This window comes from Oncorhynchus gorbuscha, linkage group LG24, assembly GCF_021184085.1.
Source record: "Oncorhynchus gorbuscha isolate QuinsamMale2020 ecotype Even-year linkage group LG24, OgorEven_v1.0, whole genome shotgun sequence".
Classification (NCBI taxonomy): domain Eukaryota; kingdom Metazoa; phylum Chordata; class Actinopteri; order Salmoniformes; family Salmonidae; genus Oncorhynchus; species Oncorhynchus gorbuscha.
This window is the reverse complement of record NC_060196.1, coordinates 64,709,546-64,731,295: the sequence shown is the minus strand read 5'-3', so window position 1 is coordinate 64,731,295 and position 21,750 is coordinate 64,709,546. Positions and strand designations below refer to the sequence as shown.

General features: G+C 46.5%; 1 protein-coding gene across 1 annotated transcript in view; it reads left to right on the top strand.

Annotated features, from left to right (window-relative positions):
* Window positions 1–21,750, top strand: part of LOC124012787 (angiopoietin-2-like) — a 123,260-nt gene that overhangs the window by 35,411 nt on the left and 66,099 nt on the right. The gene's annotated exons all lie outside the window — the stretch shown is intronic.

Sequence of the window (21,750 nt, the reverse complement as noted above, 5' to 3'; positions counted from 1 at the left end):
TATCCACCACTCCCTCAGAGGGCCCTATCCACCACACCCTCAGAGGGCCCTATCCACCACACCCTCAGAGGGCCCTATCCACCACTCCCAGAGGCCCTATCAGAGGGCCCTATCCACCACTCCCTCAGAGGGCCCTATCCACACACCCTCAGAGGGCCCTATCCACCACTCCCTCAGAGGGCCCTATCCACCACACCCTCAGAGGGCCCTATCCACCACTCCCTCAGAGGGCCCTATCCACCACTCCCTCAGAGGGCCCTATCCACCACTCCCTCAGAGGGCCCTATCCACCACTCCCTCAGAGGGCCCTATCCACCACTCCCTCAGAGGGCCCTATCCACCACTCCCTCAGAGGGCCCTATCCACCACTCCCTCAGAGGGCCCTATCCACCACACCCTCAGAGGGCCCTATCCACCACTCCCTCAGAGGGCCCTATCCACCACACCCTCAGAGGGCCCTATCCACCACTCCCTCAGAGGGCCCTATCCACCACACCCTCAGAGGGCCCTATCCACCACTCCCTCAGAGGGCCCTATCCACCACACCCTCAGAGGGCCCTATCCACCACTCCCTCAGAGGGCCCTATCCACCACACCCTCAGAGGGCCCTATCCACCACACCCTCAGAGGGCCCTATCCACCACACCCTCAGAGGGCCCTATCCACCACTCCCTCAGAGGGCCCTATCCACCACACCCTCAGAGGGCCCTATCCACCACACCCTCAGAGGGCCCTATCCACCACACCCTCAGAGGGCCCTATCCACCACTCCCTCAGAGGGCCCTATCCACCACTCCCTCAGAGGGCCCTATCCACCACACCCTCAGAGGGCCCTATCCACCACTCCCTCAGAGGGCCCTATCCACCACTCCCTCAGAGGGCCCTATCCACCACTCCCTCAGAGGGCCCTATCCACCACACCCTCAGAGGGCCCTATCCACCACTCCCTCAGAGGGCCCTATCCACCACACCCTCAGAGGGCCCTATCCACCACTCCCTCAGAGGGCCCTATCCACCACTCCCTCAGAGGGCCCTATCCACCACACCCTCAGAGGGCCCTATCCACCACACCCTCAGAGGGCCCTATCCACCACTCCCTCAGAGGGCCCTATCCACCACACCCTCAGAGGGCCCTATCCACCACTCCCTCAGAGGGCCCTATCCACCACACCCTCAGAGGGCCCTATCCACCACTCCCTCAGAGGGCCCTATCCACCACTCCCTCAGAGGGCCCTATCCACCACACCCTCAGAGGGCCCTATCCACCACTCCCTCAGAGGGCCCTATCCACCACTCCCTCAGAGGGCCCTATCCACCACTCCCTCAGAGGGCCCTATCCACCACACCCTCAGAGGGCCCTATCCACCACTCCCTCAGAGGGCCCTATCCACCACTCCCTCAGAGGGCCCTATCCACCACTCCCTCAGAGGGCCCTATCCACCACTCCCTCAGAGGGCCCTATCCACCACACCCTCAGAGGGCCCTATCCACCACTCCCTCAGAGGGCCCTATCCACCACTCCCTCAGAGGGCCCTATCCACCACACCCTCAGAGGGCCCTATCCACCACTCCCTCAGAGGGCCCTATCCACCACTCCCTCAGAGGGCCCTATCCACCACACCCTCAGAGGGCCCTATCCACCACTCCCTCAGAGGGCCCTATCCACCACACCCTCAGAGGGCCCTATCCACCACACCCTCAGAGGGCCCTATCCACCACTCCCTCAGAGGGCCCTATCCACCACACCCTCAGAGGGCCCTATCCACTACTCCCTCAGAGGGCCCTATCCACCACACCCTACTCCCTTTATAGTGCACTACTATTAACCAGGGCCCAGGCACCCTATTCCCTACATAGTACACTACAGGCACCCTACTCCCTTTATAGTGCACTACTATTAACCAGGGCCCAGGCACCCTATTCCCTACATAGTACACTACAGGCACCCTACTCCCTTTATAGTGCACTACTGGCACCCTACTCCCTATATAGTGCACTACTGGCACACTATTCCCTATATAGTGCACTACGGGCACCCTACTCCCTTTATAGTGCACTACGGGCACCCTATTCCCTTTATAGTGCACTACTGGCACCCTACTGCCTTTATAGTGCACTACTGGCACCCTACTCCCTATATAGTGCACTACTGGCACCCTACTCCCTTTATAGTGCACTACTGGCACCCTACTCCCTATATAGTGCACTACTGGCACCCTACTCCCTATATAGTGCACTACTGGCACCCTACTCCCTTTATAGTGCACTACTGGCACCCTATTCCCTCCATAGAACCCTCTGGTCAACAGTAGTGCACTGTATAGGGAATTGGGTTCCTTTTGGGACATAGTTAGAGTGGTAGAATAACAGAGTGATCTGATGATGACAGCTGCCCCTGCTGAACCTCTTGACCCTGACTACACACACACACACACACACACACACACACACACACACACACACACACACACACACACACACACACACACACACACACACACACACACACACACACACACACACACACACACACACACACACACACACACACAGACACACACACACACAGACACACAGAGACACAGACACACAGAGACACAGACACACAGACACACAGACACACAGAGACACAGACACACAGACACACAGACACACAGACACAGAGACACACAGACACACAGACACACAGAGACACACAGACACACAGACACACAGACACACAGACACACAGATACACAGACACACAGACACACAGACAAACGGACACACAGACAAACAGACACACAGACACACAGACACACAGACACACAGACACACAGACACAGCACCGTTCCAGTAGCTGTAAAGGACGTAAACAGTCTGCTTGTGAGCGAAGAAGTAGATACTGATAGAATGACGTATTAGGATCTATGGGGCTACCTTGTATGCTTGGAGGCATGAGGCCTTCCTGTGAACTTCTACTCGTTACCCCCCCTCCCCATCTTTAAAAAACAGATTGCTTTTTTCCCTAGGAATTGCTTGCAAAAACATTTGAGTTTACTGCAGTGTCCTTGGGATTGGCTACTTCTTTTATTTCCGTTAAAGCCTAAGAGAAAAATAACAACTAGGCCACCAACGGATTTAGTCGTGACACTGTTTACACAATGGGATTAGTATGCCGTTGTTGGGGAACACTGGGAGAATAATGGATGTGAAACATCATCAAGTGTTCTGTCACCAAGAAGGCATTAGGATAAACAGCATTATGAGAAGTGCAAATCAATTCCAGTTGAGCTCTAGGTTTGTCCAAGGGCACAAACACAGCAGTGAGATGGAGGTAAGACGTACGTCCCAAAACGCTCCCTATTCCCTATATAGTGCACTACTTTGACCAGAGCCTAGGCACCCTATTCCCTATATAGTGCACTACGTTTGACCAGGGCCTAGGCACCCTATTCCCTATATAGTGCACTACGTTTGACCAGGGCCTTGGCACCCTATTCCCTATATAGTGCACTACGTTTGACCAGGGCCCAATGGGCTGCATAGGGAATAGGGTGTCATTTGGGACTTGAGAAAGGTATCTGAGAGCTGGTGAGGAGCAGCGCTGAGTCAGATGCAACTTGTGTCAATCTGTGTGGCTGAGAGCTGGAGCAGAGTTGAGTCAGATGCAGCTCAATTTTTTTGTCAGTCTGTAGGCCATGAGCTATAGGTGACAGCAGGCATAGGTCATCTGCAAAGAGCAGGCATTTAACCTTTGAACTGTGGATACCAACCAATTGGCCAAATACGGTGTTCGTGCCAATATTGAAGAGTGCAGGGCTCAGATTGCAACCCTGGCGAAGACCCCGCCCCTGGTTAAAGAATCATGTCATTTTCTTGCCAATTTTAATGCTGCACATATTGGCACTATAAATTGATTGAATTCTGTCATATGTTTTACCCCTTACACTACTTTCAATAGCTTTGTAGAACAGTGCTGTATGCCAGGTAGAATCAAATTGTCACGCCCTGACCTTAGAGATCCTTTTTATGTCTATTTTGGTTTGGTCGGGGCATGAGTTGGGGTGGGCTTTCTATGTTTTTTGTGTTCTATGTTTTCTATTTCTGTGTGTTTGGCCAGGTGTTGTTCTCAATCAGAGGAGGGCTGTCTATCGTTGTCTCTGATTGAGAACCATACTTAGGTAGCCGCTGCACCAGACAGAACTGTTTCGGTTTTCGTTCTTTCTCTTTGTTATTTTTGTGAATCAGTGTTCAGTTCAAATAATAAAGATAAACACGTACCACGCTGCACCTTGGTCCTCCACACCTTCCAACAGCCGTTACACAAATGCTGTTTGGAAGTCGATAAAGCAAGCGTACATTTTGGTGGACATGTTTGTCTATCAGGGTGTGTAGGGTGTAAATATGACCAGTCGTGCGACGTTTTGGTATAAATCCAATTTGGCTTTTACTCAAGACATTGTGTTTAAGGAGGTATAGAACGCTTACATTTATAATACTACAGAAAACCTTCCCCTGGTTACTGTTCACACAAATGCTTCTAACTGTTCGGGGTTGTCTCCATTGAGGTTAAAGGTTATGAGTCCAGATGTCAGGGAAATAACCTCAGGATCAAATTAAAACGGTTTTAATATAGACAATTCGCACTAGTGAATTTGAGCATCTCATTTAGCATGTCATGAGGTCTTGCTTTAAAAAATTTGAGGCCTGAAGTTTCTTATAGAGCTCCTGTTCAATAATTTGGGAGTCCAATGGATTTTCCTTCATTTGGAATTGTTCTGAACAGTGTTGTAGATGGGTTGTCCACATGTCACCATTTTGTATTGGCTGTTGAAAGAACCAAGGCGCTGCCTGGTGAGCGTGCATTTTCTTTTTATTTGAAAAGACGCCGAACAAAACAAACACTACAACAAACCGTGAAGCTAAAGGCTATGTGCCATAAACAAAGTCAACTTTCCACACAGAAAGGAGGGGAAAAGGGTTCCCAATCAGAGACAACGATAGACAGCTGTCCCTGATTGAGAACCATACCCGGCCAAAACATAGAAACACAAAATCATAGAAAACGAAACCTAGAATGCCCACCCCAAATAACACCCTGACCAAACCAAATAGAGACATTAACAGGTCAGGGTAGGTCTAAGGTCAGGGCGTGACAGTATCGCTAATTCATCGTTTCAATTTTTATTAGGCTTTTTCCAGTTTTACCAGAAGTTGTTTGTGTTTATGGACTCAGTATCAGCTGCCTGCTGTTGTACAGTGCTTTTTTTGGTTCTGAGTGTACGTTTATATAATTTTAAAGCCTCACAGAAGGAAGACGGCACAATTTGGGTCTCTGTGCTTTTGTTTTTTTCCTTATAATTTAACAGACTAAGCCCTCCTGGCACAGACTATTGCAGCATAGATACTTGACACTGAGACAGGGGTGGGTCGGGGGACACTATACCCCACCCACGTTTTCAAAAGCACAGCCCCCACACCACTAGAGAGATATCAACAGACCACCAGACTACTACCCTGAGACAAGGCTGAGTATAGCCCCCACACCACTAGATGGATATCAACAGACCACCAGACTACTACCCTGAGACAAGGCTGAGTATAGCCCCCACACCACTAGAGGGATATCAACAGACCACTACCCTGAGACAAGGCTGAGTATAGCCCCCACACCACTAGAGGGATATCAACAGACCACTACCCTGAGACAAGGCTGAGTATAGCCCCCACACCACTAGAGGGATATCAACAGACCACTACCCTGAGACAAGGCTGAGTATAGCCCCCACACCACTAGATGGATATCGACAGACCACCAGACTACTACCCTGAGACAAGGCTGATGCCCATGAAGATCTCCCCCACCGCATGAGCCAGAGGGGGTGCAAAACCGGACAGGCAGATCACATCTGCGACTCAACCGGTTCAAGTGACACACCCCTAGTAAGGACGGCATGGAAGAGCAACAGTAAGCCAGTGACTCAGTCCCCGTAATAGGAGCAGAGGCAGATAATCCCAGTGGAGAGAGGGGAACCGGCCAGGCAGAGAAAGTAAGGGTGGTTTGTCCCTCTAGAGCCTTTCCGTTCACCTTAACACCTCTGGGCCAGACTACACTCAATCATAGAACCTACTGAAGAGATGAGTCTTCAGTAAAGACTTAAAGGTTGAGACCGAGTCTGCATCTCTTACATGGATAGGCAGACCATTCCATAATAATTGAGCTCTATAGGAGAAAGCCCTGCCTCCAGCTGTTTGCTTAGACATTATTGGGACAATTAGGAGGCCTGCGTCTTGTGACCGTAGCGTACGTTTAGGCATGTTCTGCAGGACCAAATCGTACAGCTAAGTAGGAGCACGCCCATGTAATGCTTTGTAATGGAATTCTGGGAGAGTGTCCTTCCGGCGCCGACTGAGATGGCCGCCTCGCTTCGCGTTCCTAGGAAACTATGCAGTTTTTTGTTTTTTTACGTGTTATTTCTTACATTAGTACCCCAGGTCATCTTAGGTTTCATTACATACAGTCGAGAAGAACTACTGAATATAAGATCCACAGACGATGCAATCTCAACCACACTGCACACTGCCCTAACCCACCTGGACAAGAGGAATACCTATGTGAGAATGCTGTTCATCGACTACAGCTCGGCATTCAACACCATAGTACCCTCCAAGCTCGTCATCAAGCTCGAGACCCTGGGTCTCGACCCCGCCCTGTGCAACTGGGTACTGGACTTCCTGACGGGCCGCCCCCAGGTGGTGAGGGTACACAACAACATCTCCTCCCCGCTGATCCTCAACACGGGGGCCCCACAAGGGTGCGTTCTGAGCCCTCTCCTGTACTCCCTGTTCACCCACGACTGCGTGGCCACGGACGCCTCCAACTCAATCATCAAGTTTGCGGACGACACAACAGTGGTAGGCTTGATTACCAACAACGACGAGACGGCCTACAGGGAGGAGGTGAGGGCCCTTGGAGTGTGGTGTCAGGAAAATAACCTCACACTCAACGTCAACAAAACTAAGGAGATGATTGTGGACTTCAGGAAACAGCAGAGGGAACACCCCCCTATCCACATCGATGGAACAGTAGTGGAGAGGGTAGCTAGTTTTAAGTTCCTCGGCATACACATCACAGACAAACTGAATTGGTCCACTCACACTGACAGCGTCGTGAAGAAGGCGCAGCGGCGCCTATTCAACCTCAGGAGGGTGAAGAAATTTGGCTTGTCACCAAAAGCACTCACAAACTTCTACAGATGCACAATCGAGAGCATCCTGGCGGGCTGTATCACCGCCTGGTACGGCAACTGCTCCGCCCTCAACCGTAAGGCTCTCCAGAGGGTAGTGAGGACTGCACAACGCATCACCGGGGGCAAACTACCTGCCCTCCAGGACACCTACACCACCCGTTGTTACAGGAAGGCCATAAAGATCATCAAGGACATCACCCACCCGAACCACTGCCTGTTCACCCCGCTATCATCCAGAAGGCGAGGTCAGTACAGGTGCATCAAAGCTGGGACCGAGAGACTGAAAAACAGCTTCTATCTCAAGGCCATCAGACTGTTAAACAGCCACCACTAACATTGAGTGGCTGCTGCCAACACACTGTCATTGACACTGACCCAACTCCAGCCATTTTAATAATGGGAATTGATGGGAAATGATGTAAATATATCACTAGCCACTTTAAACAATGCTACCTTATATAATGTTACTTACCCTACATTATTCATCTCATATGCATATGTATATACTGTACTCTACATCATCGACTGCATCCTTATGTAATACATGTATCACTAGCCACTTTAACTATGCCACTTTGTTTACTTTGTCTACACACTCATCTCATATGTATATACTGTACTCGATACCATCTACTGTATGCTGCTCTGTACCATCACTCATTCATATATCCTTATGTACATATTCCTTATCCCCTTACACTGTGTATAAGACAGTAGTTTTGGAATTGTTAGTTCGATTACTTGTTGGTTATCACTGCATTGTCGGAACTAGAAGCACAAGCATTTCGCTACACTCGCATTTAACATCTGCTAACCATGTGTATGTGACAAATACAATTTGATTTGATTTGATTTAGGTTAGCAGTAAAACCTTGAAATCACCCCTAGCCTTGACAGGAAGCCAGTGTAGGGAGGCTAGCACTAATGTAGGGAGGCTAGTACTAATGTGGGGAGGCTAGCACTAATGTAGGGAGGCTAGCACTAATGTAGGGAGGCTAGCACTAATGTAGGGAGGCTAGCACTAGTGTAGGGAGGCTAGCACTAGTGTAGGGAGGTTAGCACTAGTGTAGGGAGGCTAGCACTAGTGTAGGGAGGCTAGCACTAGTGTAGGGAGGCTAGCACTAATGTAGGGAGGCTAGCACTAGTGTAGGGAGGCTAGCACTAATGTAGGGAGGCTAGCACTAGTGTAGGGAGGCTAGCACTAGTGTAGGGAGGCTAGTTTTTTATTTTTATTTTACCTTTATTTTACTAGGCAAGTCAGTTAAGAACAAATTCTTATTTTCAATGACGGCCTAGGAACAGTGGGTTAACTGCCTGTTCACGGGCAGAACGACAGATTTGTACCTTGTCAGCTCAGGGGTTTGAACTTGCAACCTTTTGGTTACTAGTCCAATGCTCTAACCACTAGGCTACCCTGCCGCCCCTAGTACTAATGTAGGGAGGCTAGCACTGAAGTATATGATAAAAAAAGTGGTTCTTGTCAGGATTCTTCGTGTTTATAACTGAAGTTTATTTAGTGTTTTATCCAGGTTGCCAGAAGGTGGAGCATCGCAGGAGTCTAATCTACAATTGACTAAAGGATACATTTCTCTGCATCATTTTTTTGACAAAACATTTGTTTTATTTGCAATGTTAAGACTACGGGAAATAGCTCTCCTTGAAATATTCCTTCACAGCATCTCTTTTGTCAAATATTTTCCGCCAGCCACTTCCTTAAGCCTGATAGTGATCCTAAAATGCAACCTTGATTTACAGTTGATTTGTCAGAGGACAAATCTATAACTTTCAGACAGATAAGATCTAAACCAGGCCAGAACATGTCCGTGTAGACCAATTTGGGTTTCCAATCTCTCCAAAAGAATGTGGTGATCGATGGTATCAAAAGCAGCACTAAGGTCTAGGAGCACGAGGACAGATGCAGAGCCTCGGTCCGATGCCATTAAAAGGTCATTTACCACCTTCACAAGTGCAGTCTCAGTGCTATGATGGGGTCTAAAACCAGACTGAAGCGTATCCGTATATATTATTCTGTCTACAGGAAGGTAGTGAGTAACAGCTTTTTCTAAAATGTTTGAGAGGAGATTCAATATGTAGTGATCTATGTACCACAGGATAACCTGAACGAAAAGAGACCAATATGTAGTGATCTATGTACCACAGGAGAACCTGAACGAAAAGAGACCAATATGTAGTGATCTATGTACCACAGGAGAACCTGAACGAAAAGAGACCAATATGTAGCGGTCTATGTACCACAGGAGAAGCTGAACGAAGAGAGACCAATATGTAGCGGTCTATGTACCACAGGAGAACCTGAACGAAGAGAGACACTACGGCTCTTTTTGGTTTTTATGTCGATCTGCAATCGTGAAAAGACGGACAGGAACACATCAGTCTCCAATGCACCATCTGACAACACAGGAGCATGAAGAAAGGTAAAACACACATCCTGTCTCACATCTCCCAATACATTGCTAGGTGCTCTCAGTGTTGACAGTACCAAAATACAACAAAATACAACAACTCGCGTACAAAAAACACTGAAATCGCCTCTATCCCATTCGGACGTTAGTGGCCCAAAACTACATCTCCCATAATGCAACGCCAGCACCAGCTGGCAGCTCAGCTAACCGTCTGCATCACAGAAAGGCATGCTAGCTAGCAACAGCAGCACTTTTATCACTCTGTAAACTACAACAATAAAACTCTGGAAGTTACATGTTTCAATAGTCCCTTATAACAATATCTACAGAATTAACCTTGGGATGTTTAATTTATTTCACGTTATGGACTTCTACAAAGGAGTAATCTGCAACACATATATTTCTCTCTGTGTGTTTTCTCGTGAAAGTAAAAGCTAAAAGCTTTCCTCTCTTGTTGAATGTGTCTGTGTCCTAGATGGTATAGCCTTTAGTTAGCTTTCCTCTCTTGTTGAATATGTCCTGACTGTGTCCTAGATGGTATAGTCTTTAGTTAGCTTTCCTCTCTTGTTGAATGTGTCCTGACTGTGTCCTAGATGGTATAGTCTTTAGTTAGCTTTCCTCTCTTGTTGAATGTGTCCTAGATGGTATAGTCTTTAGTTAGCTTTCCTCTCTTGTTGAATGTGTCTGTGTCCTAGATGGTATAGCCTTTAGTTAGCTTTCCTCTCTTGTTGAATGTGTCCTGACTGTGTCCTAGATGGTATAGTCTTTAGTTAGCTTTCCTCTCTTGTTGAATGTGTCCTAGATGGTATAGTCTTTAGTTAGCTTTCCTCTCTTGTTGAATGTGTCTGTGTCCTAGATGGTATAGTCTTTAGTTAGCTTTCCTCTCTTGTTGAATGTGTCCTAGATGGTATAGCCTTTAGTTAGCTTTCCTCTCTTGTTGAATATGTCCTGACTTTGTCCTAGATGGTATAGTCTTTAGTTAGCTTTCCTCTCTTGTTGAATGTGTCTGTGTCCTAGATGGTATAGTCTTTAGTTAGCTTTCCTCTCTTGTTGAATGTGTCTGTGTCCTAGATGGTATAGCCTTTAGTTAGCTTTCCTCTCTTGTTGAATATGTCCTGACTTTGTCCTAGATGGTATAGTCTTTAGTTAGCTTTCCTCTCTTGTTGAATGTGTCTGTGTCCTAGATGGTATAGCCTTTAGTTAGCTTTCCTCTCTTGTTGAATGTGTCCTAGATGGTATAGTCTTTAGTTAGCTTTCCTCTCTTGTTGAATGTGTCCTAGATGGTATAGTCTTTAGTTAGCTTTCCTCTCTTGTTGAATGTGTCCTAGATGGTATAGTCTTTAGTTAGCTTTCCTCTCTTGTTGAATGTGTCTGTGTCCTAGATGGTATAGTCTTTAGTTAGCTTTCCTCTCTTGTTGAATGTGTCCTAGATGGTATAGTCTTTAGTTAGCTTTCCTCTCTTGTTGAATGTGTCTGTGTCCTAGATGGTATAGTCTTTAGTTAGCTTTCCTCTCTTGTTGAATGTGTCCTAGATGGTATAGTCTTTAGTTAGCTTTCCTCTCTTGTTGAATGTGTCTGTGTCCTAGATGGTATAGTCTTTAGTTAGCTTTCCTCTCTTGGTGAATGTGTCCTGACTGTGTCCTAGATGGTATAGCCTTTAGTTAGCTTTCCTCTCTTGTTGAATGTGTCCTAGATGGTATAGCCTTTAGTTAGCTTTCCTCTCTTGTTGAATATGTCCTGACTTTGTCCTAGATGGTATAGTCTTTAGTTAGCTTTCCTCTCTTGTTGAATGTGTCTGTGTCCTAGATGGTATAGTCTTTAGTTAGCTTTCCTCTCTTGTTGAATGTGTCTGTGTCCTAGATGGTATAGTCTTTAGTTAGCTTTCCTCTCTTGTTGAATGTGTCTGTGTCCTAGATGGTATAGTCTTTAGTTAGCTTTCCTCTCTTGGTGAATGTGTCCTGACTGTGTCCTAGATGGTATAGTCTTTAGTTAGCTTTCCTCTCTTGGTGAATGTGTCCTGACTGTGTCCTAGATGGTATAGTCTTTAGTTAGCTTTCCTCTCTTGTTGAATGTGTCCTGACTGTGTCCTAGATGGTATAGTCTTTTTAGTTCGCTTTCCTCTCTTGTTGAATGTGTCCTGTCTGTGTCCTAGATGTTGAATGCTGCTTTGCGACTGTATTATAAATACATTGGGGATTTTCTTTTTCTCAATTAGGTTGAAAAATAGAATGATGGAGCAGCAGTGATGGCTGTTTGATATTGCACGGGACTGTCATTCCAAGATAGTCGGAAGACTTCCTGTTTGGTGGAGCGCCATTTCCATTTCCAATTTTCTTTAAGCTTCAGGGGTATTTTCTGTTCACCAGGGAGCACATTTTTTTCGTGTCAAATGTTTATTGTTTTCAGGGTTACAACTGCATCTAGGGTATTACGCAAGGTTAAATGAAGTTAGGTGGTTAACCGATTGTTGACGTCCTTGTGTAGGTGGAGGGAGTCTGGAAGGGCATCTAGGAATCTTTGGTTTGTCTGAGATTTCTAGCATGGGTTTTGATGGTTGGGTCTGAGCAGATATTTTTTTTGCGATTTCAAAACATAATAAAATGGTGGTCCGATAGTCCAGGATTATGAGGAAAAACATTTAGATCCACAACATTTATTCCACGGGACAAAACTAGGTCCAGAGTTTGACTGTGTCAGTGAGTAGGTCTGGAGACATGTTGGACAAAACCCACTGAGTCGATGATGGCCCCGAAAGCCTTTTGGACTTTTCCATGTGAATATTAAAGTCACCTAAAATGTGAATATTATCTGCCATAACTACAAGGTCCGATAGGAATTCAGGAAACTCGGCGAGGAACGCTGTATACGGCCAAGGAGGCCTGTAAACAGTAGCTATAAACAGTGATTGAGTAGGCTGCATAGATTACATGACTAGAAGCTCAAAAGATGAAAATGTCATTTTTTTGTTTGTTGGTAAATTAAATGTTTCTTTCCGCCTTTGCGGGATGCGCTGGGGATATGGTCACTAGTGTAACCAGGAGGAGAGGCCTCATTTAACAGTAAATTCATCAGGCTTAAGCAATGTTTCAGTCAGGCCAATCACATCAAGATTATGATCAGTGATTAGTTCATAAACTATAACTGCCTTGGAAGTGAGAGATCTAACATTAAGTAGCCCTATTTTGAGATGTGAGATATCACAATCTCTTTCAATAACGACAGGAATGGAGGAGGTCTTTATTCCAGTGAGATTGATAAGGCAAACACCAACACCTCCGTGTTTAGTTTTGCCCGACCTAGATTGAGGCACAGACACAGTCTCAATGGGGAAAGCTCAGCTGACGACACTGACTGTGCTAGTGGCAGACTCCACTAAGCTGACAGACTGGATAACAGGCCAGGCAGCAGGCTCTCTCATTGTGGAGCTAGAGGAGTTAGAGCCATGTCTATGTTCATAGATAAGATGAGAGCACCCCTCCAGCTAGGATGGAGTCCGTCACTCCTCAGCAAGCCAGGCTTGGTCCTGTTTGTGGGTGAGTCCCAGAAAGAGGGCCAATTATCTACAAATTATATCTTTTGGGAGTGCTCAACCAGCGATTGAGTTGTGAGACTTTGCTGTCGCGCTTTCTAGCTGATTTACATGCTGAGGCTATGTTGCACTTGGTGACCTCTGACTGTTTCATCCTAACATTGTTGGTGCCGACATGGATAACAATATCTCTATACTCTCTACACTCACCAGTTTTAGCTTTAGCCAGCACCATCTCCAGATTAGCCTTAACGTCGGTAGCCCTGGCCCCTGGTAAACAATAGTATGATCGCTGGATGATACTTTTTAAGTCTAATATAGCGGGTAACGGGTGGAGGAGAGACCTGAGAAGGCTCTGATTTGTTGCTTAGTGGAGAGAACCGGTTGAAAGTTTCTATCGGCTGAATGAGCAATAGCTTTTTATAGTTGAGCTGACAGCATGTCTTTCTAGAAGTAATGATAAAACTGTCCGGCTGCAGGGACTGTGCATGTCATGTTTGTCATTTATTATCATGTCTTGTCCCTGTGTCCCCATTCTGTTCGTTTCCCTCTGCTGGTCTTATTGGGTTCTTTCCCTCTCTCTCCTCCTCCCCCTCTCACTCTCTCGCTCTCTCTTCTCTCTATCGTTCCGTTCCTGCTCCCAGCTGTTCCTATTCCCCTAATCATCATTTAGTCTTCCCACACCTGTTCCCGATCCTTTCCCCTGATTAGAGTCCCTATTTATTCCTTTGTGTTCCGTTCCTGTCCCGTCGGTTCCTTGTTTTGTATTCACCATGCTGTGATTGTGTTTCGCCCTGTCCTGTCGTGTTTTTGCCTTCATCAGATGCTGCGTGTGAGCAGGTGTCTCTGTCTACTACGGCCTGCGCCTACCCGAAACCTGCAGTCTGTGGCCGCTTCTCCAGTTATTCCCCTCTACAGACTAGAGGATTTCTGTTATTCCCTGTTTGGACTTAAATAAACTCTGTTTCTGTTAAGTCGCTCTTGGGTCCTCTTTCACCTGCATGACAGAAGGAACCGACCAAGGAATGGACCCAGCGACTTCAGACGCTCGTTACACTGCCGTCGAGATCCAAGGAGCCATGCTCGGCAGACACGAGCAGGAATTGTCTGCTGCTCGCCATGCCGTGGAGAACCTGGCCGCTCAGGTTTCCGACCTCTCTGGACAGTTCCAGAGTCTACGTCTCGTGCCACCTGTTACTTCCTGGCCTGCCGAGCCTCCAGAACCTAGGGTTAATAACCCACCTTGCTACTCCGGGCAGCCCACTGAGTGCCGCTCCTTTCACGCAGTGTGAGATTGTGTTCTCTCTCCAACCCAACACATACTCTAGAGAGAGAGCTCGGGTTGCTTACGTCATTTCACTCCTTACTGGCCGGGCTCGAGAATGGGGCACAGCTATCTGGGAGGCAAGGGCTGATTGCTCTAACAAGTTCCAGAACTTTAAAGAGGAGATGATTCGGGTTTTTGACCGTTCAGTTTTTGGTAGGGAGGCTTCTAGGGCCCTGGCTTCCTTATGCCAAGGTGAACGGTCCATAACGGATTATTCTATTGAGTTTCGCACTCTTGCTGCCTCTAGTGAGTGGAACGAGCCGGCGCTGCTCGCTCGTTTTCTGGAGGGACTCCACGCAGTGGTTAAGGATGAGATTCTCTCCCGGGAGGTTCCATCAGATGTGGACTCTTTGATTGCTCTCGCCATCCGCATAGAACGACGGGTAGATCTTCGTCACCGGGCTCGTGGAAGAGAGCTCGCATCAACGGTGTTTCCCTGCTCCGCATCGCAACCATCTCCCTCCTCTGGCTTTGAGACTGAGCCCATGCAGCTGGGAGGGATTCGCATCTCGACTAAGGAGAGGGAACGGAGGATCACCAACCGCCTGTGCCTCTATTGCGGAGTTGCTGGACATTTTGTTAATTCATGTCCAGTAAGAGGCCAGAGCCCATCAGTAAGCGGAGGGCTACTGGTGAGCGCTACTACTCAGGTCCCTTCATCTAGATCTTGTACTACTATGTCGGTCCATCTACGCTGGACCGGTTCGGGTGCTACATGCAGTGCCTTGATTGACTCTGGGGCGGAGGGTTGTTTCATGGACGAAGCATGGGTTCGGAAACATAACATTCCTTTCAGACCGTTAGACAGGCCTACGCCCATGTTTGCCTTAGATGGTAGTCATCTTCCCAGTATCAAATTTGAGACACTACCTTTAACTCTCACAGTATCTGGTAACCACAGTGAGACTATTTCTTTTTTGATTTTCCGTTCACCGTTTACACCTGTTGTTTTGGGTCATCCCTGGCTAGTATGTCATAATCCTTCTATTAATTGGTCTAGTAATTCTATCCTATCCTGGAACGTTTCTTGTCATGTGAAGTGTTTAATGTCTGCCATCCCTCCCGTTTCTTCTGTCCCTACTTCTCAGGAGGAACCTGGCGATTTGACAGGAGTGCCGGAGGAATATCATGATCTGCGCACGGTCTTCAGTCGGTCCCGAGCCAACTCCCTTCCTCCTCACCGGTCGTATGATTGTAGTATTGATCTCCTTCCGGGGACCACTCCTCCTCGAGGTAGACTATACTCTCTGTCGGCTCCCGAACGTAAGGCTCTCGAGGATTATTTGTCTGTGTCTCTTGACGCCGGTACCATAGTGCCTTCTTCTTCTCCGGCCGGGGCGGGGTTCTTTTTGTTAAGAAGAAGGACGGTACTCTGCGCCCTGCGTGGATTATCGAGGGCTGAATGACATAACGGTTAAGAATCGTTATCCGCTTCCCCTTATGTCATCAGCCTTCGAGATTCTGCAGGGAGCCAGGTGCTTTACTAAGTTGGACCTTCGTAACGCTTACCATCTCGTGCGCATCAGAGAGGGGGACGAGTGGAAAACGGCGTTTAACACTCCGTTAGGGCATTTTGAGTACCGGGTTCTGCCGTTCGGTCTCGCCAATGCGCCAGCTGTTTTTCAGGCATTAGTTAATGATGTTCTGAGAGACATGCTGAACATTTTTGTTTTTGTCTATCTTGACGATATCCTGATTTTTTCTCCGTCACTCGAGATTCATGTTCAGCACGTTCGACGTGTCCTACAGCGCCTTTTAGAGAATTGTCTCTACGTAAAGGCTGAGAAGTGCTCTTTTCATGTCTCCTCCGTTACTTTTCTCGGTTCCGTTATTTCCGCTGAAGGCATTCAGATGGATTCCGCTAAGGTCCAAGCTGTCAGTGATTGGCCCGTTCCAAGGTCACGTGTCGAGTTGCAGCGCTTTTTAGGTTTCGCTAATTTCTATCGGCGTTTCATTCGTAATTTCGGTCAAGTTGCTGCCCCTCTCACAGCTCTTACTTCTGTCAAGACGTGTTTTAAGTGGTCCGGTTCCGCCCAGGGAGCTTTTGATCTTCTAAAAGAACGTTTTACGTCCGCTCCTATCCTCGTTACTCCTGACGTCACTAGACAATTCATTGTCGAGGTTGACGCTTCAGAGGTAGGCGTGGGAGCCATTCTATCCCAGCGCTTCCAGTCTGACGATAAGGTTCATCCTTGCGCTTATTTTTCTCATCGCCTGTCGCCATCTGAGCGCAACTATGATGTGGGTAACCGTGAACTGCTCGCCATCCGCTTAGCCCTAGGCGAATGGCGACAGTGGTTGGAGGGGGCGACCGTTCCTTTGTCGTTTGGACAGACCATAAGAACCTTGAGTACATCCGTTCTGCCAAACGACTTAATGCCCGTCAAGCTCGTTGGGCGTTGTTTTTCGCTCGTTTCGAGTTTGTGATTTCTACCGCCCGGGTAGCAAGAACACCAAGCCTGATGCCTTATCCCGTCTGTTTAGTTCTTCTGTGGCTTCTACTGATCCCGAGGGGATTCTTCCTTATGGGCGTGTTGTCGGGTTAACAGTCTGGGGAATTGAAAGACAGGTTAAGCAAGCACTCACGCACACTGCGTCGCCGCGCGCTGTCCTAGTAACCTCCTTTCGTTCCTGTTTCCACTCGTCTGGCTGTTCTTCAGTGGGCTCACTCTGCCAAGTTAGCTGGTCATCCCGGTGTTCGAGGCACTCTTGCGTCTATTCGCCAGCGCTTTTGGTGGCCGACTCAGGAGCGTGACACGCGCCGTTTCGTGGCTGCTTGTTCGGACTGCGCGCAGACTAAGTCGGGTAACTCTCCTCCTGCCGGTCGTCTCAGACCGCTCCCCATTCCTTCTCGACCATGGTCTCACATTGCCTTAGACTTCATTACCGGTCTGCCTTTGTCTGCGGGGAAGACTGTGATTCTGACGGTTGTCGATAGGTTCTCTAAGGCGGCACATTTCATTCCCCTCGCTAAACTTCCTTCCGCTAAGGAGACGGCACAAATCATTATTGAGAATGTATTCAGAATTCATGGCCTCCCGTTAGACGCCGTTTCAGACAGAGGCCCGCAATTCACGTCACAGTTTTGGAGGGAGTTCTGTCGTTTGATTGGTGCGTCCGTCAGTCTCTCTTCCGGGTTTCATCCCCAGTCTAACGGTCAAGCAGAGAGGGCCAATCAGACGATTGGTCGCATACTACGCAGCCTTTCTTTCAGAAACCCTGCGTCTTGGGCAGAACAGCTCCCTGGGCAGAATACGCTCACAATTCGCTTCCTTCGTCTGCTACCGGGTTATCTCCGTTTCAGAGTAGTCTGGGTTACCAGCCTCCTCTGTTCTCATCCCAGCTTGCCGAGTCCAGCGTTCCCTCCGCTCAAGCGTTTGTCCAACGTTGTGAGCGCACCTGGAGGAGGGTGAGGTCTGCACTTTGCCGTTACAGGGCACAGACGGTGAGAGCCGCCAATAAACGCAGGATTAAGAGTCCAAGGTATTGTTGCGGCCAGAGAGTGTGGCTTTCCACTCGCAACCTTCCTCTTACGACAGCTTCTCGTAAGTTGACTCCGCGGTTCATTGGTCCGTTCCGTGTCTCCCAGGTCGTCAATCCTGTCGCTGTGCGACTGCTTCTTTCCGCGACATCTTCGTCGCGTCCATCCTGTCTTCCATGTCTCCTGTGTTAAGCCCTTTCTTCGCACCCCGTTCGTCTTCCCTCCCCCCTCCCGTCCTTGTCGAGAGCGCACCTATTTACAAGGTACATAAGATCATGGACATGCGTTCTCGGGGACGGGGTCACCAATACTTAGTGGATTGGGAGGGTTACGGTCCTGAGGAGAGGAGTTGGGTTCCGTCTCGGGACGTGCTGGACCGTTCACTCATCGATGATTTCCTCCGTTGCCGCCAGGATTCCTCCTCGAGTGCGCCAGGAGGCGCTCGGTGAGTGGGGGTACTGTCATGTTTGTCATTTATTATCATGTCTTGTCCCTGTGTCCCCATTCTGTTCGTTTCCCTCTGCTGGTCTTATTGGGTTCTTTCCTCTCTCTCCCCCTCCCCTCTCACTCTCTCGCTCTCTCTTCTCTCTATCGTTCCGTTCCTGCTCCCAGCTGTTCCTATTCCCCTAATCATCATTTAGTCTTCCCACACCTGTTCCCGATCCTTTCCCCTGATTAGAGTCCCTATTTATTCCTTTGTGTTCCGTTCCTGTCCCGTCGGTTCCTTGTTTTGTATTCACCATGCTGTGATTGTGTTTCGCCCTGTCCTGTCGTGTTTTTGCCTTCATCAGATGCTGCGTGAGCAGGTGTCTCTGTCTACTACGGCCTGCGCCTACCCGAAGCGACCTGCAGTCTGTGGCCGCTTCTCCAGTTATTCCCCTCTACAGACTAGAGGATTTCTGTTATTCCCTGTTTGGACTTAAATAAACTCTGTTTCTGTTAAGTCGCTCTTGGGTCCTCTTTCACCTGCATGACAGTGCAGGGGGATTAACGTCTTCAGGCTATTTTTTATCCGCTTCCTGTCTGACTGACGTGCCCAAAGTTTAACTGCCAAAGTTAATTGCCTGTTACTCAGTTCCAGAAGCCAGGATATGCATATAAGTGACACCATTGGATAGAAAATACTTTGAAGTTTGTAGAAATGTAGAAATGTTAAAATAATGTATGAGACTATAACACAATTGATATGTTAGGAGAAAATCCAATTCAAATCCAACCGGATTTTTTTTTTTTTTTGCGAGCTCATGCTCTTCCAATGGACCGAATATCCAATTCCAGCTCCCAGTTGGCAATTCCTATGTCTTCCACTAGATGTCGCCAGTCTTTGTTCAAGGTTTCAGGCTTGTTGTTTCCCAAACGAGGAAGAATTTAGAGTTTTGGTAGTGGGATTCAGAAATCAGTCTGTACGTGCGCAACGAAGAGGATGCGCACCTGCTAATTTTGCTTCTCTATTGAACATTACTTTTCGTTTATTTACATTGTAGAGGATCAAATAGAAACATATTTGGACTTGTTTTAACAAAGTTTATCAGTAGCTTTTTGGATTCGTTTCTCTGCATGTTGAACGAGTGGATTACTCAAATCGATGGCGCCAACTAAACAGACTTTTTGGGATATAAAGAAGGATTTTATCTGACAAAACAACCATTCATGTTGTAGCTGGGACCCTTTGGATTGCAAATCAGAGGAAGATGTTCAAAAAGTAAGTGAATATTTAATTGCTATTTGTGATTTTATGAAGTCTGCGCTAAGTTGGAAAATATTTTGATGTTGGGCACCGTCCTCAAACAATCGCATGGCATACTTTCACTGTAAAGCCTATTGTAAATCAGACGATACAGTTAGATGAACAAGACTTTGAGCTTTTAACCGAAATAAGACACTTGTATGTACCTAAATCTTTAATATCCATCATTTTTATGATTATTTATTTGAATTGCGCACCCTCCAATTTCAGGTGTGCCTTTAATGTTACTCCTTACCGTTAGATGGGATAGTCTTAATGTTTAATGTTACTCCTTACCTTTAGATGGTATAGTCTTAATGTTACTCCCTACCTTTAGATGGGATAGTCTTAATGTTACTCCCTACCTTTAGATGGGATAGTCTTAATGTTACTCCTTACCCTTTAGATGGTATAGTCTTAATGTTTAATGTTACTCCTTACCTTTAGATGGTATAGTCTTAATGTTACTCCCTACCTTTAGATGGTATAGTCTTAATGTTACTCCTTACCCTTTAGATGGTATAGTCTTAATGTTACTCCCTACCTTTAGATGGGATAGTCTTAATGTTACTCCTTACCCTTTAGATGGTATAGTCTTAATGTTTAATGTTACTCCTTACCTTTAGATGGTATAGTCTTAATGTTACTCCTTACCTTTAGATGGGATAGTCGTAATGTTACTCCTTACCTTTAGATGGTATAGTCTTAATGTTACTCCTTACCTTTAGATGGGATAGTCGTAATGTTACTCCTTACCTTTAGATGGTATAGTCTTAATGTTACTCCCTACCTTTAGATGGGATAGTCTTAATGTTACTCCTTACCCTTTAGATGGTATAGTCTTAATGTTTAATGTTACTCCTTACCTTTAGATGGTATAGTCTTAATGTTACTCCTTACCTTTAGATGGTATAGTCTTAATGTTACTCCTTACCTTTAGATGGTATAGTCTTAATGTTTAATGTTACTCCTTACCTTTAGATGGTATAGTCTTAATGTTACTCCTTACCTTTAGATGGTATAGTCTTAATGTTACTCCTTACCTTTAGATGGTATAGTCTTAATGTTTAATGTTACTCCTTACCTTTAGATGGTATAGTCTTAATGTTACTCCTTACCTTTAGATGGTACAGTCTTAATGTTACTCCTTACCTTTAGATGGTACAGTCTTAATGTTACTCCTTACCGTTAGATGGGATAGTCTTAATGTTTAATGTTACTCCTTAGCTTTAGATGGGATAGTCTTAATGTTACTCCTTACCTTTAGATGGTATAGTCTTAATGTTACTGTCTACCTTTAGATGGGATAGTCTTAATGTTTAATGTTACTCCTTACCTTTAGATGGGATAGTCTTAATGTTACTCCTTACCTTTAGATGGTATAGTCTTAATGTTACTCCTTACCTTTAGATGGGATAGTCTTAATGTTACTCCTTACCTTTAGATGGGATAGTCGTAATGTTACTCCTTACCTTTAGATGGGATAGTCTTAATGTTACTCCTTACCTTTAGATGGGATAGTCTTAATGTTACTGTCTACCTTTAGATGGGATAGTCTTAATGTTACTCCTTACCTTTAGATGGGATAGTCTTAATGTTACTCCTTACCTTTAGATGGTACATATCCTTCAGTACAACACAGAAAACATACTTTTAATGTTATTATTTTATAAAAACCTATATTAAATATGAAAAGTAAGGATAATCTTTATTGGTCATTACTTTATAGTGGCCAAGGAACTGCTCTGTTGACTATGTTTATTCATGAAATACGTCCTTCAGCACAACAAAAGTTTCATGTCACACCACAAAGTCACCCGTTAAGCTGAATGTAGCTTTGTTATCCCCTGTTGTCACTAGTTTACAGCATTTAATCATGCAATTCATATTTACTTGTATGAATGCTGTATATTATAATTGTAAACTATTTTATGGCATTTTAAGGCTCGTTATCTTATGCCGTTGTCTAATAAGGAGAGGGCTGCACAGCACAGACCAGTCACCGGCACAAATTGTACTATAGTGATTATTA